The sequence below is a fragment of the Carlito syrichta genome, unplaced genomic scaffold (genome assembly GCF_000164805.1).
Source record: "Carlito syrichta isolate Samal-C Ts95f unplaced genomic scaffold, Tarsius_syrichta-2.0.1 Scaffold307172, whole genome shotgun sequence".
Lineage (NCBI taxonomy): Eukaryota > Metazoa > Chordata > Mammalia > Primates > Tarsiidae > Carlito > Carlito syrichta.
The window spans coordinates 340,982-345,796 of record NW_007251268.1 but is presented as its reverse complement, the minus strand read 5'-3'; positions in this window follow the sequence as shown (position 1 = coordinate 345,796).

The window sequence follows — 4,815 nt, the reverse complement described above, 5'->3', positions numbered from 1 at the left end:
AAAACCCTTCGTGGGATGAATCCAGGCACCTATTCCAAAACCCAGGATTCCTGCAAATCCTGGGAAGTTTTATTTCTCCTGGTCAAGTTCCTGCTTTAGCCTGTAGCATCTTTGCTCAGTACTATTCTAAAACAAAACGTGGGCCCTTTGGCAGTTTCCACAAACAGAGGGCGACCTCTGTGAATATACAAGACTTTTTCTTTTTTTTTCTTGAGTCGGAGTCTTACAGCCACCGCAACCTCCACCTCCTGGGCTCAGGTGATCCTTCCGCTTCAGCTTTCCAAGGAGCTGGAACTACAGGCGTGTGTGCCACCAAGTCCAGCTAATTTTTTTAATTTATTGTAAAGATGAAGTCTTGCCATGTTGTCCAGGCTGGTCTCGAATCCCTGAGCTCAGGGAATCTTCTTATCTCTGTCTCCCAAAGTGCTGGGATTACAGGTATGAGTCCCAGAACCAAGCTGAATTTTTTTTTTTTAGTCGGACTCCCACTCTATTGCCCAGGCTGGAGTGCAATGGCATGCTCACCACCACCATAGCCTCAACCTGCTGGGCTCAAATGATCCTTCTGCTTCGGCCTTCCAAGTAGCTGGAACTACAGGCATGTACCATCACAACTAGCTAATGTTTTTTGTCTTTTGTTTTGTTTTTTTTTGAGTTGGAGTCTCACTCTGTCGCCCAGACTGGAGTGCAGTGGCACGCTCCTGGCTACCACAGCCTCGACCTGCTGAGCTCTGGCGATCCTTCCGCCTCAGCCTTCCAAGTAGCTGGAAGTACAGGCGCGTGTGACCACGCCCGGCTAATTTTTTGATTTATTGTAGAGATGAGGTCTCACCATGTTGCCACAGGTCTCGAACCTGTGGGCTCAGGCAATCCTCTTGCCTCAGCCTCCCAAAGTGCTGGGATTACAGGCATAAGCCACCGCACCCGACAAATATACAAGACTTTCTTGAAGATTTTCAGGATGGGAGGCAGAGGAAGAGATCACATCATAACTTCAAAAACCTCAGGATGAACTAAAAAAAAAACCTAGGTTCCCAAGACAGCTTCCTCTGCTGCTCTCCACAGTCCCCAGCCCTCAGCTTCCATTTTCTGGTAAAGGACACCTGCCTTTGTTTAGTTATGCATCTCCACTCTCTTGTCCTAAATACTTCTCCATTCCTCTTCCAGGCATCATTATTGAACCGTGTGAAGCCTAGGGGGATGGGGGACTGGCTTTCCCTCCTATCTTCCCACCACCAGCACCACCAAATGAAAGCACAACAGGGCCAGGCAAGGTGGCTCACTCCTATAATCCCAGCACTTTGGGAGGCAGAGGTGAGAGGATTGCCTGAGTCCAGGGGTTTGAGACCAGCCTGGACAAATTGGCGAGACCTTGTCTCTACAATAAATAAAAAAAATTAGCCAGGCATGGTGGCATGCGCCTGTGGTTCCAGCTACTTAGAAGGCTGAGGTGGAAGGATCACCTGAGCCCAGCAGGTGGGGGTTGGTGTGGCCATGAGCGTGCCACTGCACTCTGGCCTGAGTGACAGAGTGATACTCTGACTTTAAAAAAAAGACTCTTCTCTGGCCTCCATGTAGCCCCCATAAGGATGGGAGGAGACATGGCAGTTGATACTGGCCCTGGCTGGCTTCCTGCTGCTTACCCCTCCCCAGTGCCCTGGGTTCCAGTCTTTTTTTTTTTTTTTTTTTTGAGTTGGAGTCTCACTCTGTCGCCCAGACTGGAGTGCAGTGGCCGCTCCCAGCCACCGCAGCCTCGACCTGCTGGGCTCCAGCAATCCTTCCGCCTCAGCCTTCTGAGTAGCCGGAATTACAGGCATGCGCTACCACGCCCGGCTAATTTTTTGATTTATGGTAGAGATGAGGTCTCGCTGCCCAGGCGGGTTTCGAACCCGCAGGCTTAGGCAATCCACTCACCTCAGCCTCCCAAAAGCACGGGATTACAGGCTGAGCCACCGAGCCTGGCTGGGTTCCAGTCTTTTCCCTCATCCAGTCCTCCAGATTCTGGTAGCATCTCTGAGCCCTCAGTAGCTTCTCAATATATGACCTCCTGCTTAAAACATCCAGAGTCATTTTGGGAACAAATTCAAGTGCAAGTCCTTTTCTTTGCTGACTCCACAACAGCTGACATTCAGATCTTCGAGACCACACCTTTACCCTAAACAGCTTTTCAAGATATTTTCCTAATGAAAGCCATCCTTTTCGCTAAGAGTGGAGGTCATGCGCTGAGGCTTCATGAGCTTCATCTGGTTTTAAAAAAATCAAGGCAACATTTACAAATTGAGAGATTACACATAAAAATCCGGATTTGCAGCTCTTCCTGGAAACTCAGAAAATCTGGCATCATAAGACTCACATTCCCCCCAAGGAGCATGCTGGCCTAAATGAAGAGCAGCCCCTGCTCTTTACACAGTTTTTTCTTATGCTTCTGGCCCACCAGCCTTAGCTCTCTCCTGCTTGACCTTGAGGTTTTTACCTTTGTGACCTTTGCAAAGAGGCATTTTAGTGCCAGTTTCTACCCTACGCTCCTTTATGATGATTAAGATGGGTCTAGGAATGTGCTAGGCTCACAAAGAGGGAAAGGACACCCTAGGCAGAGGTGCAGCAAGTGCATTCACTTAAAGAAGGTAAGTGAGGATTAGCCGGGCATGGTGTCGCGTGCCTGTAGTTCCAGCTACTTGGAAGGCTGAAGCGGAAGGATCCACTGAGCCCAGCAGGTCGAGGTTGCGGTGGCGGTGAGCATGCCACTGCACTCCAGCCTGGGCAACAGAGTGAGACTTCGACTCAAAAAAAAAAACCTAGGTGGCATGGTAGTGTTCCTCTGTAGTCCCAGCTACTCTGGAGACTGAGGCAGAAGGATTGCCTGAGCCCAGGAGGTCGAGGCTACGGTGAGCCGTGATCATGTCACCGCACTCCAACCTAGGCGAAAGAGTGAGACTTCGATTAAAAAATTTAAAAAAGCATGCAAGTGTGACTGTTCCTTGAAGGGCCAGGGGACCAGAAAGGTGGGGTCTTTGGCACAAGCTGGGGTTATGGGCTGGTGAGGATCAAGGTGAGGCTTGCTATGAAGGACCTAAATGCTCTCCAATAGGGCGCTGGGAGCCACCTTGGGGGGCAACACACCATGAGCTATGCATATGAGAAATGTGGCTCGCGCGGGGCAGGGTAGACTGAAACCCTCCCATTCCCCGCTGTCCCCGCAGGAAACCCAGCGAGAGGCTGGGGCGGTGGAACAGGAGGACGAGTGATGCTGCGGCCGGACGGGAGGCCAAGGCGGTGCGGAGGGCTGGGAGGACTGCAAATGAGGGATTTCGGAGGCAGCCCTGCCGACGAGTGGGTATACTTGACCTTGATGGAAAACACTGCGGGAGCTGCGGCTGAAACTCGCCCGCCTGCCCGCCCCTGCGCCGCAGCGGACTGCGGTGGAATCCCGGCCCCTCGCCCGGCGCCCTCCCGCGCGGCTGCGGCACGCGAGGGGCGGGGGCGGCGGGGATGCCGGTCTTCCCTGGAAGGCGGGGGAGGGAAGGGAAGGAGACAAGAGGCTGGTCACGTGGCGCCGCCACCAGGCGCAGCCGGATTGGCGGGTTCCGCAGCCAGGCGAGCCAGGGCTGCTCGGGTTTCCAGACACGAAGCAGCCCCCTCCCCTCGTTCGGGCTCCCGAGGGGCGCGCGGGCCCTGCTCCAGCCAGGGAGGGCGGGGTCGAGCTCGCTCCGCAGCGTGGACCGCGCGCTCTGGTCCTGACGGCTCGCCGCAGTCCTCCCGGTAGCGTGGGGGAGGTCTGATTATTGTCTCCACGAACCCCTCCCTTCCCCCCCTTCTCTTCTCGGCTTCTCTCCTGCCTTTCCCTACCCGCCCCCTCTTCTACCTTACCTACCTGGAAACCAGCTTTATTTGAGCTGCCTGAAGCAGGTTTCCATTACTTGTCATAATTTTTCGGCTGGCAAATCAATTTGGCTGGAGGTGGCAAAGATTAAAAGAGAAATCCTGCAGACGGTTGAAGCCCACACAGCCAAATCGACCTCACTATCTCCTCAGACTGCTGTTTCACGCAGAAACCTGAGCGCCATCTCCATGTCGTTGTCCCCCCATTAAATCTATGACGAAAGCCTATTAAGCTCATCTCCAAAATATTTCTTACATCTCATTCCAATGTTTTCCTTTTTAACATTTATCCTGATTTGTAACTGTGTTTATTTGTGTGATTGTTTTTGCGTGGATTTTTCCCACTGAACTGTAAGCTCCCGGTGAGCCAGGACCTTGTGTGTTTTGTTCATTGTTGTATCACCAACACAGTACCAGACACATAGTAGGTACTTAATAAATGTTAATTGAATGAATGAATGAAGGTATAGCAAGTTGCTGAGTGGCACAGATTTTAAGATAAAACACAGTTTCTTTTCTTTTTAAGTTGGAGTCCTACTCTGTCGCCCAGGCTGGAGTGCAGTGGCATGCTCATGGCCACCATGGCCTCGACTTACTGGACTCAGGCAATTCTTCTGCCTGAGCCTTCCAAGTAGCTAGAACTACAGGCACATGCCACCACACCTGGCTAACTTTTTGATTTATTGTAGAGATGAGGTCTCACCAAGTCGCCCAGGCTGGTCTCGAACCCGTGGACTCAGGCAATCCTCTCACCTCAGCCTCCCAAAGTGCTGGGATTATAGGTGTAAGCCACCATGCCTGGCCTAAAACACAGTTTCTATCTTTAAGAAGTCATCTCCTGGGGATGGGGAAGCACCTCTTATCAATAGGGTGCCTGAATGAAATGTATTTGTATACCTGTACCCCACAACATCATAATAAAATATTGATTATAAA